Here is a 13,023-nt window from a genome sequence, read left to right on the forward strand (position 1 = left end):
GCTTGTCGGATGAATCACGAAAATAAATCCTCATTAAATAACAGTTCCTTACGATTAACAATGTCAAAAGTAGATGAGGTTTTTCTTCAATTCTTGATAAGAACTTCCAAAACAAACTTGCATTCCTCCTCAGTGCATATTAATTTAGTTAATAAATAAGTGCATAAGTACATATTTCAATTAGCATTAAATGCCTAATCGCTTAAACCATCTAGATTCGACTTATAAAACAGGACCTAATTTTATTAGATCAAATTAAGTTATTAGTTTGCCTCTAGCCGGCTACTATATTACCCACTTACAAGCTTTAAACTTATTGGCCGAGTATTACGCATACACAGGTATGTAATTAACTTCCATTTAAATGATTATTGCCGTTTGAGTGATGCTATATTTAGTCTCAATTAGGTATTGACTCAACCGGAGGGTTCCCATATTATGAATGAGGAATAAACATTATTAAATGTTGCAACTAATTTAGTTTTATTTTATGGTTCAAAGTATACTGTCGTGACCAATATGATGGACATTCAATTAAATTATTAATGCTCTAAGGTTGGGTGGTCTGAAGTTATTTGTCCTAAGATATCATATATAACTCCAGACATTTTCTCATGTGGAATAAAAAAGGCTCTCAATAAAGAACTGTTTTATCTCGTATTACTAGCACCGATAAATTTAGAAACGGCGGCGACCATCGAGTCGCAGTCGCGACTGAGCTCTCGCGCCGGCTACAGACGCGCATCGTTTTAAATTTAGAATTTATTGTTTTCTTTGTTTTTTTTTTCGGGAGTGCGTTACGAAACTTGTGCCAGTGTTTTTTGTGGAACAAAGTTTTATTTTTTTCCTGTGCTCTGTGATGTGCATATGCTAATTTGACAGCGGTAAGTTTTTACAAGGAAAATACTTTTGAAAGTTGTCATGTTTTGTAAAATTACATTTTACGGATTTATTCTGATAAGATACGAAATTGCTATTGCATTTGGTTTAAAGCGTCTCGCTTGAAAATTACTGAGCTTGCCTTTTAGGTATGGTCCTACGTTTAATATCCTTTTATAATGGAGGACGTTTGTAATCGACCTCGTTAGTGTTTAATTTAGAACTTTAAAGAGACTGCGTTTCTTATTTTTACTGGTGTCGGATGATTCGCATTTTCTGCACTAGGTCGTCTGGGGAAAGCTCTCACCACGTCAGCGATGGTCAAAACAACTTTTAGGCTAGGTTCAGATGGTCGCGCAATGCGCGATCAACAGGTGCTTGATCACTTATAATAGGTACCTACTTGTTGAGTTATTTACCTACCTAAACTTAACACATTACAATAATCGAATAAATTAGTTTTTTACACCACGAAATGCGAAACCGGTATAGAATGTAGGTATTATTGCAAAACATCCTCGGAGAAACTTTTTCTGCTCTTAATCCTTTAATAGGTACCTGCTTTTCTCTTAAGTAAAGTTGTTTATATGTACTTAAAGTAACTTTCAGAAACTTTTAAAATTCGAACTATAAGTACATACGTGGGTGAATCAACAAATATTAGAATTGCATTTACAAAACCTCTAAGGTGGTTATGGTTTTAGAAGACGGGTGAATCAGTTTTAAATATCTAGCAGAGACCCTAAAGGATTCATTTGCAAAAAAAAACTAAAACAGTTGTTTTGTATTTTAAAACAGTAATTGGGTTTCACGCATGTTAATTTTTAACCAAGTTTAACAAATACTTGCGTTTGGGGATTTCAAAGCGAAATCTCATAATTATCTATCTGGGCACTTTTTATCGTCTACCCCTACTCGCCAGACTTAGCTCAGAGTAATTTCCATTTTTTTAAATTAGCTTAAGATAATTATAATTATGTAATACTGTCTTACCACAAAACAGATAGGTACAGAAGTCAATCACATGTATGTACTTCACTTTTGATACCTACGCTCGGCGGTCGCTCTAGGGTTGTCAACTATGGCTTCTGTACAAAAAACTATCTTGGTAGTGGCACTCGTATTTAGTTATTTAATTATTTTTGAGAATGAAACGGGAAGAATGGAAATATGAATTAATATCAACTAAAATATTTAAATTGAAATAAGTAGTTTATTATTTCTTAAGATTATAAACAACAAAATCTCAACTAAATGCCTTCATTCACTTTTGCAAAATACAATATCTTTCATAAATGAGTGTTTTTGTCAAGTGCTTGCTGAATGAATATCTAAGAACACCTGGGGCCCCCTTTTTTAACTATTTTAATTATGTGTGATCGCCACCGGCAAAACGTCCCACTTTGTTGCTTACCATAAGGACGAGATTTTGCTTGTATCTTTATACAAATAACCTGCGGTGGCAGCATGGTTCCATTTTTATCACTTGTCACCAAGCCCGTCACTTTCGCGCTTACATACTTGTTAGAACGTGACAGGCATGGTGACAAATGATAAAGAGCCGACCATCTTAGCCCTACTGACGAGACATCCTTATGGCAAACGACAAAGTGGGACGTTTTGCCGGCCGCCGGCAAATATTTTTTATTGTTGTTGTGTAGGTTACATCCTACACCTTTGTATTTAAGGATTATTGACCATTTCTAACAACAAATGTTAAATACCGTAACTTAACTAAAACAGCATTTTTCTTTATGGATTTTAAAGTTTAGTTCTTTCTTATCTCCTTATACTATACTTGCCTACATACCTTCGGAACCGAAAAACGTGTATTTTATCCACGCAAGCATTATGGGTTGCTTGCGCGGGCCGGAAACGTCTTCGATAATAGTACTCGGACGTATTTATACGAAATTAATTTCGAATACTAATACAAGTTACCTAGTAGTTATGTTACTCGTAATTAGATCATTTGAATGGTGAAAAATGTATTAGGGGTACTGCGATGTCTGCGATACCTACATCTCTGTTATTATATTTTACAAGGCCGAACAATTGAAATATATGCTCCGCCTGTAGGTACGTATTCTTGTAGTATTGTTTTCGTGAATGCGAGCGGCGGATCATGACAAGTGGCCATTGTTTAGAAACCACATGTACCGTCAGCAGCCGCGTTCATGTTGCTTAAGATAATAGTTTAGCTTTATGTTTAGGTATAAGGTTTAGCAACAACAAACAATCGATTGTCCTTTAGAATTTAACCTGGTAAGTACTTATTAGATATTAGATAGATTAGAAGCGGTGGTGGCCGAGTGGATATGACGTCCGACTTTCAATTCGGAGGTCGCGGGTTCAAATCCTGGCTCGTACCAATGAGTTTTTCGGAACTTATGTACGAAATATCATTTGATATTTACCACTAGCTTTTCGGTGAAGGAAAACATCGTGAGGAAACCTGCATACATCTGAGAAGAAATTCAAAGGTGTATGTGAAGTCCCCAATCCGCATTGGGGTAGCGTGGGGACTATAGCCCGAGCCCTCTCGCACATGAGAGGAGGCCTGTGCCCAGCAGTGGGACGTATATAGGCTGAATTATTATATATTATAAGTACTTATTAAATTTACGTGGATTATGTTTCAATTAACAATCCTGTTTTTGTGTAATTTTTTATTGTTCCTTACTTTATATATCTGTCAAAAAAAACTAGTCGTGCAGCATTTGTATCGAACACAATATCAATGGGGCTGTATTGTTCTACCATATGATCTGTGGTTCTACTACCTATGGAATTTTGGCTCATTTAATTTAAACACCTGTAAATGGGTAATATATAACAAAATTTGAATTCTCACACCCGGCGTGTGAGCTAGAATTCAATGAGAGTAACTAGAAGAAATAAAACCAACTAAATTATACTAAATATTTCTATTAGAAGTCATAATTAAAATGGTGAACATGTCATGAATTACGAGTACACTTGAATATGTTAGATCAATTGCAAACTTAAAACCAATGCAAAATATTTATTTCCATAATACACCATAAAATGAGGAGCTATACTTACAGCTACAACTTATAATAATCTTATTAAATACGTACAAATAAAATTGTGTAAGAACTCATGTCCATACAATCTTAGTTATAGAGCCAACAAAGAACGATAACGTTTAATCCGCAGTTATCACCAATCTATTATACCGTTTATGTGATGTGATTGATAAGGGGGAATTTTTTTCAATGCCGTAAAGATACACTACATCTGGTAGGATTTTTTTTGCATTGTAGTACAGTCACGTCTGAAAATATCGACACGAACAAATTGCCTAAAATATGTATACACGACCTTATTGACCATATATAGATAGTGTACCTATATTATATATATTTTGGCACTTCGTCCGTATCGATATTTTCAGACGTGACTGTACTGCAATGCAAAAAAATCCTACCTTATTGTTTTATTATGATCTAAGGATTTGTTTTATTTTCAACATAACAACAACAGGAGGTTTTATATGGTGCCCTTCTATATACATATAATAGCTAGCAGGGTCGAGTTTTTGTTTTCAACCTTTTTTGAAACGCTACTTTTCTGTTAAAAATAAAATATTTATTTACCGGTTCCTGCATCGGTCAAACATATACATAATTAACTACTGAACCCCTAGTGTACATTTTTTCGACAGCCTGAAGTGACGTACGCGTTTGCGTTAAGTCTCATTTTCTATGGGATTTAGAAACAGCGCGCCAAGCGGGACGTTTTGGAAACTCAAAATCCCATACAAAATGAGACTTAATGCAAACGTGTACGTCACTTGAACTAAGTACAGAGTGATTCAAAATATCGTCACTCCTCACTCATACAATGAAAGATTCTATAAACAGACCGCTGTTATGTTATCCGTATTTAATATAACTACCTAAAACTAACCAAAATTTGCACCCAATACTAATGCAATAAATATTAGCACAGTCTTTCTTTGCTAGCTTGCAAAATGCTGAAATCGAAAGTACCTCAAACGGAAGAAGGTATTTAATGGAACTTTTAAATTATGCAAAAAGCCTACTAGGCATTATCATTAAAGGCGTCGAAAACACACGAGTCGATAAAAATGCAGCAACGTGTTTCTAAACAAGTGTCGCCGACGATTTCGTAATTAGAAATTTGATATCCGATGTTACACAATTGTGGGATATACATTCACTTGGGACCTGTTAAAGTTTTATATGTAGTAATAATACGATATAATTTTCTCGATTCGAATTCAAAATTTCAGAATTAATAAACCGAGTAAGGGGTACTATTTACCAAGTAATGCTTTATATTAATTTACAGTACATATGGTGCTACTTTACCGCACTAGTGCGAAAATTAGCATATTACGTTACTGTGTCGAACATTTAAAGGGCCATATGTACTGTAAAACGTTGTACGATACATGTGCGAATAGGTAATTCGCTACTCGTGTCGATTTAAAACTCCCTACGGTCGTGTTTTAATTTATCGCCACTCGTTTCGAATTTCCGCACTTGTATCGTAATGTACTATTCCTTTATATTATTTTGATGCTGAGGATAAGGAAAAATTAAGGTTTTATTTGTTAACCCTATGTGGTTATAACATTGTCTAGATTTTACGATTCATATCACTATTCACTATGTCGCAAATATAATTATTTGAACATTAACAAATTAGAATTATCGTTACTTTTTTTTATTTTTTTGTTTTTCCCACAACATGCACCTCAAAATATGTCACGCTATCATTAGTCACTATTTACGTTATCCTCGCGATTTATAACGAATTTATATAACTTATCATATAATCGTCATTTCACGCGTTTAAGGATTAATGAAATTGTGGCAAAACCTTAATCAGCGGGCTAGCCGTTTTTTTTTTTTCAAAATAGATATTTGAGATAATAAAGGTTTTTTTAGGGTAATGTGGTGTAGTAATGCAGCCAACTCACCACACAATATTTAATAGACACCACAGAAAACATTGCCCGCCCACGACCTCAATCTAACATCCCAGGAAAGTAATTAATGATCCTTGTAAGCCTTTTTATCTTGCGCCCTATCCCTTAATTTACATAAGTCGGGTTTTAAGTGGTTTTTTACACATACTCTAGTAGACCCTGAATTTATTTTGAAAACAGGTTTGAATCCTCTAGATTAGCATAACACAAAACCAAGATGGGTGTTGGTCGCTGTTTTCGGTGATGTATTTTTTTTTGTGCCGTGAATCGTGATTAAGTAGCTCTAAAAGCGCTCGTGGCCTAGCGGTAAGAGCGTGCGACTTTCAATCCGGAGGTCGCGGGTTCAAACCCCGGCTCGTACCAATGAGTTTTTCGGAACTTATGTACGAAATATCATTTGATATTTGCCAGCCGAAAACATCGTGAGGAAACCGAACTAATCCTAATAAGAACTAGTTTCCTAGTTTACACTCTGGGCTGGAAGGTTACCTAGATGGCAGTCGCTTTCGTAAAAACGCCAATTCTATGGATTAGTTGCCAAGCGGACCTTTTAGCGGTAGTATACTCGTATATAATAATCCTGGTAGCTGTTACGAGTTCTTGATTTGGTATAAATATTAAAACAAAAATGCACTGTATCTAAATAATTTAAATAACATTATAATAAACAAAGTGCTGGTGGCCTAGCGGTAAGAGCGTGCGACTTGCAATCCGGAGGTCGCGGGTTCAAACCCCGGCTCGTACCAATGAGTTTTTCGGAACTTATGTACGAAATATCATTTGATATTTACCAGTCGCTTTTCGGTGAAGGAAAACATCGTGAGGAAACCGGACTAATCCCAACAAGGCCTAGTTTATCCTCTGGGTTGGAAGGTCTGATGGCAGTCGCTTTCGTAAAAACTAGTGCCTACGCCAAATCTTGGGATTAGTTGTCAAGCGGACCCCAGGCTCCCATGAGCCGTGGCAAATGCCGGGACAACGCGAGGAAGAAGAAGAAGATAATAAACAAAGAGAAGCTGTATTCGGACAAAGAATAAATTATATTGATTATGGTATATTTTTACGCAATACTGGCCAAATCATTAATTTAAAACGGCCAGGAATACGCCAAAAAAAAAAAAAATGCCTACTTCCGCATAGCGGCCGGGAACGATATAATTAGTTCCCGCTTCCGTCACTTTATCAAGACAGATTGTCGCGAGGACAGGCCGGGAAATGGGCGCTAAGCATATTTACTTAGATGATTTCATTGAAATCTAGCTACAGCACGCCATATAGAATTCATGAATCCCATTCCTGATTGTCATTAATTTCACCCCTTTAATTAATATTTTCCAGCATAAAAAGTACGAATACGTTTTATAAACTGAAACTATACATATGTCATACTCGTATACTAAAGAAAAAAATAAAATCGTTAAACAAAGCGTTTCGAATCCGGTCACTGCAGGGCTTGGTTACTTTTCTTTAGTTCTATTTCAGTTTATAATTTATAGTTTTTTTGAGTTTATATAGTACGTGTGACTACTTAAAAAACACAAATCAAGAATATTTGATCAAATAATTTGATTTGTTTTCAAAGAAGTTGTAACTATGTTTTGTTAGTTATTGAACTATTTGTGTGTCTATTAAATAAGTTACTTTACACGATACATGATACATTTAGAAGATAGGTACTAATAATTGTAGATAATTTTGGCTGTGTGACAATAACATACGTAAAAGTGACATATCTAAAATGGACAATATTTCCATTGAAGTTTTCTAGCACGTCTACGTGTAGCACGAATAGAATACGTTTTGGCAAAAAAATATTTTTTGGGTCAAATTTAACTTTCAAGATTTGATTACAGACAGACAGACAACGGGACAGGTGAAACTAAACTAAATAAAAGCTTGTAAAAAGTTAACAATTCGATGGTGACAGCCTCACGTCACGAACAATAATTAAAACAGTACAAATAACCTCTAGTGCTCGTTTCACCAGATGACTAGGTGTGATATTCATTTAAACTTTATTGAACGATATAAAATTGGACAAATGGCGGACTTGATGCCATAAGGAATTCTCTAGTCCATTCTCAATTCAACCACTGGGTCTAACAGAAACTTGTAGTATGTGCAGTCCGATTGTAGATCTCGAGATGAAGTATAAAACAGAAATCAAATTATTGTGAACAGTAAAACAAATATATATAGTAAACACCCCTATAATGGAACAGGCACCAGTAATGGGATGGTATAGACAAATCCTGTAAAACAATTATTTACCATCAGTTTTTAATCTCTGGCAACATTTTACCATAAACAAGAGCCAAAGAGCTGCTTAAGTTTGATATTTGTAAGTTTGAAAATTAATGGCGCCATACATCCCATGACTGAAGCAAAAAACCATAGTTTTAGGTAATTGGTTAATAATATTGAAACTAATTGCAGTAGCTTTCATCAAATACATAGAATACATTAAGGACGAATTGGACATTCAACGTTTAAAGCATAAAGCGGTAGAAATTTTACAGATGTCTCCGAAATATCAAAAATACTCCATGATTGGTGCCGTTAACATATACAAAAAAATACCTACATAGATAGATAACATATACACCGTGTTTTTTTTTATTTCCACTAATTTCAAGGGAGCACTTGAGCTTAAATTGAGTAACTTTCTCACAGACACCGGCATTCTAATTAACTCCATTTCGAAGATAATCAATAATTTATTTTTATCTTATAAGGCCCTCACGAGCGTATACACTTGCCTTAGCGCCTGTTTACATATTGATTAGTATTTAGTACGACCTATTTGCTAAATAGGTTTGTATATAGTATCTATATTTGTATAAATAAATATATAATGTACCCAAGTATAAGTAATATGTAGATAATTAATCCTTAAGCGTGTTATTGGTATGCCTACAAAGAACTACCTGCAACCTGCTGCCTGTTATATTATAAAGATTCCTACCTATGCTTAGGTAGTTACCTAAGTATAGATAGGAATCTTTATAACAGAGAGTCCAACTAGACTTATATAGTCTTTTTACCTCTAATATATTTATCTACCCAAATAACACGCTTAGTTTTATAGTAGGTAGGTACTTGCTGGTTAAGTCACTAATTGTTTTTTACGACTTTTAAGAATTACAAGGTTAACGAACTTAGGTATTTACTAAATACATACAAGAATTTACATTTAAAAGACTTTACTGACATCGTTAGACACTTACATATACAAATTAGCATGTCGCGCAGTCTTATACCTATCCAGTATTGGTCCTTGTCTAGAATACAAAAAGAGGTGTATTTTGCATATGTTTGTGTTCTTTTTATACACCTATTTATTTTTCTTAGTTTTTTTTCTGTGATTTGTTGGATGTTTAAGAAGAATGCCCAGCCACCTAAGCCCTTTTGATATTTTTTTTCCGAGACACCTGTACAAAAATATTCAAATATATCTTCGCTTAAAATCTTACTCCTAAAAAAACTATGTCCACTTTTGGGCACCTCATAACTTGTCCCCTTTCTTTCCCAATAGGTACAAAAAAGACAAACGACCGAACCGCATAGATTCCTGCTCAAAAAGCCGGGGCCATAAAAGGAGATACCATATCGGTAAATAGTTGTAGTCTACGAGTGACATCGACATAGATTATATTGTAATTGATGTGTACAGAAACGGGTACAGGCAGTCTAAGCTAAGTTTACACCGACGTGAACAGAACAATGAGGGGGTGTTATTATAAACTATAAACGTCACATTTTAATAATATTCATACATTTACATTTGTTTAGCCTCTTATATTTCGAACTGTATGTTCCTAAAAACTTATAGTACATGTTCATTTATTCACTGACTAAAACTAAAACTTAAAATATAATCTAGTTTAAGTATATGTTTATGTGTTTGACGACCGGTTTGGCCTAGTGGGTAGTGACCCTGCCTACGAAGCTGATGGTCCCGGGTTCAAATCATGGTAAAGGCATGTATTTGTGTGATGAGCATGGATATTTGTTCCTGAGTCATGGGTGTTTTATATGTATTTAAGTATTTATAGATATTTATATATTATATATATCGTTGTCTAAGTACCCTCAACACAAGCCTTATTGAGCTTACTGTGGGACTTAGACAATTTGTGTAATAATGTCCTATAATATTTATTTTTATTTATTATTTATTTATTTATATGTGGCCACAAATGCAAATCAGCAACATGCTTCATCCCAATCATACCAATGCGGATATCCTAGCTGATATTTTTTTAAAGCGTATTTTTATTATAGCATGACTTTATTGACTGACGTGTTTACATTTCATCAAATAAACCAAAGAGTACATTTGACGTAACTTCAAAGACTACTACTGAACCCGTGAGCTCCAACTTAGGCACTGTCTTCACTTTCCAAAAGGTGTCTGTCTAGGGACAATCGCCGATCAGCTTATAATAAAATTAAAATAAAACTTCAAAGAGGCTGGACAACATTAATGATGACATTACAACACTTTGTCATTGTTAACCATTAGTACAAACACTGACATTTATCTTTTTTGTACGATATAGTAAAATATTCTGCTATTTACTATAAAACGAATGCCAAATATTATTTATAACGAAGGTTATTTATTTATAAAAACACAAAAATACAAAAAGGTTATTTAATTTTTGTTACCTAATACCTACATCAAATAACTAACGTTATTATATCTATTTGGCAAATACCAATGACGTTGAGGCTTTTCACTCATTTAAACGACCGGTATGTTTACTTTAGGTACATTCACAATATACCTACTTGTTATACACAAATGCCTAGCTAATGTTACATTACAGCCCGTTCTCAATTAGTTCAATTACTACCTACTTGTAGTCTGCTATCCATTTATATTTTTTTGGATATTTAAATTATAACAAGTCTTTTTACGGATATATATTACTAGTAGCTCTGTGAGCTGTAGACCTCGCGAGCATAATAGCTTAAAAGTGAATAAATGTATGGCTCTACTGCTTAGAAGTATTTATGAAAACTAAATTGACAAAAATACATAATTATCGAATAGGGTAGTCCAAATTTACTTTGAATGTAGAAAAAAAGTGGAATAGATTTTATCTTCACAAGGCTCCCTTTATTTATATTATGGAATAATTTGAACTCATTTACAAATGACTTTGTGGTCCCTGTACTCGCTATGATTTTGTGATTTGCAATATCCTCATGCAATAAAAAAAATACAAAGTAACCAAACAGTAAAAAAAAAAAATCGACCGCCATATTTTTAACATACTTATAACTCATAAATAAAACGTTTAAGAAGTCCTTATAGACATTTCCAAAGCAGAATTATCAATGGGTCAATTTATTTTCATACAATTTTGTATAAGTAGCAGAATTGTTTTATCTATAGCGACCTCTAAATGATGTTCAATGCTTTAAATTTTGCTAGGGATACTTGTTACGTATATTGGAATAAAAAAACCCGCATGGAAAAGTAATTTTCTAAAAGATGTCATTCAGTTGTGATGCATTTTGCTCGTAATCTACGGAGTCCGTACATGTACTGACGCAAGCGGGACGCATGATAACTAAATAAAATGGTTCATATATCATTTTGCATTCTGATGTCAGTGTACGTTCGAAATTGGCCTGTAAGCTGTAACCGAGATACTTCATCGTGCGCGTCAGTTTGTTTGGTTTGCCAGTCTTTTCAGTATTTTTTCCTCCTCGAAGTCCTCAAGTTTAGTCGAGTAGGAGTTTCATAGTCCAAATTTTAGCGAGGTGATCCAAATCAGAAGGCTCTAGGATTATATTTAGAAATTGAACCCAAGAAAGCGCAACGTATAACAACCTACAACCTGCTGTAGGTTAGGTAATACACAATGTAATGGCTCCTCTACACGATGGCTCAGAGCTGAACCAGCGATATGGCCATGCGATGGTGATGGCTCTTCTACACGATGGCCTAGCGCTGGACCAGCGAGATGGCCATGCGATGGTTGAGAGAGCACGCACTATGGAATGGGCCACGTTTAGATGCGTACGCTACGCACCATCGCTGGCCCACTACCTTTAATGTGCGGATGAAAAACCGACACTGTGGCCATCCCATCGCCATCCCGCCGCGCCATAAACCATCCGACACCACGATCCTGTCCACACGCTGGCCCATCTTAGTGGGCTAGTATGATGGCCCATCGTGTAGAGCAGCCATAAAGGTAACGTTCGGATTCCCGACCGCAGCTGCACTACTGCCGCCACTGCCGGAGTAGTTGCAGCTCGACATTACTGCCAACTGCATTACTGCCGCTGACTGAATATTAGTCAACTACTGTAGCAGTATTGCAGCGCGACAATACTGCCGGCTGCGATAAATTTATATAAAATTGGACGTTTCCTGCAGTCATGTAGCGCTGCAATACTGTGCAGTCGGCCACAGCAGTATTGCAGCGCGACAATATTGGTGATCGCCTATACTAACGTAAGTGGAAACTGACTCCTAGAACATGTAAGTTCTTTAGGACGCCAAGTTCTTTTGACAGTGGCGTTATCAAATCTGACCATTACAAAACCTCAAAATGGCATTATTGGGCCGTCTCAACATGCAACAAAATCATACAAAAACTCTGAGCATTTTAACTTTTCAAGCCAGTCAGGACCTATTGTTGGTGCTCTAAATACCGCACAGCAAATTAACAAACTGTTCAACTGATGTGGGTTTATACAAACATGCGGCCCCTGACTGGTAATCTACCTGCTGGTGACTAACAGCAAAGAGAATTTGAAATAGAGGTGTATTGTCAAAGAAAACTTTGTAGTAATGTAAATTTATTGCCTTATTTTTCGACACATCATTAAAACTTTTAGAACGCCATTTGACTTTGATCCTTATTATTTCACTGATATGTGTTCAATTTGTTAAATATGAAAAACCAGCGCCATCTTACCGGGAACAACCTAAAGGTTATGGCGCCATCACTCGAAACGATGTCGCTATACCTTTGCTTTGGCCTTTGATCTATTAGATGGCGCCACTTTTTCATCGCCGACTGCTATTAGTCCAAAATTATCTAAATAATGCCACGTGCCGTACCGTAACTTATTGCCGCGACAGCCATCTTGAGAACATTACAGCCCCGGCAGGGGCTGGGGAAAAATGCTAGAAAACT

General features: G+C 35.5%; 1 protein-coding gene across 2 annotated transcripts in view; it reads left to right on the top strand.

Annotated features, from left to right (window-relative positions):
- Positions 1–499: 499 nt before the first annotated feature.
- LOC133524954 (striated muscle preferentially expressed protein kinase-like) overlaps positions 500–13,023 on the top strand; it is a 50,476-nt gene continuing 37,952 nt past the window's right edge. The window contains exon 1 of one of the 2 annotated variants that reach the window (XM_061861120.1): positions 500–884. The gene's annotated coding sequence lies outside the window, so the exon portion shown is untranslated. Of the gene's footprint in view, positions 885–9,112; positions 9,473–13,023 lie in introns of those variants that run through there. The other variant, XM_061861121.1, reaches the window with a different exon arrangement.

The sequence above is a fragment of the Cydia pomonella genome, chromosome 14 (assembly GCF_033807575.1).
Source record: "Cydia pomonella isolate Wapato2018A chromosome 14, ilCydPomo1, whole genome shotgun sequence".
Classification (NCBI taxonomy): domain Eukaryota; kingdom Metazoa; phylum Arthropoda; class Insecta; order Lepidoptera; family Tortricidae; genus Cydia; species Cydia pomonella.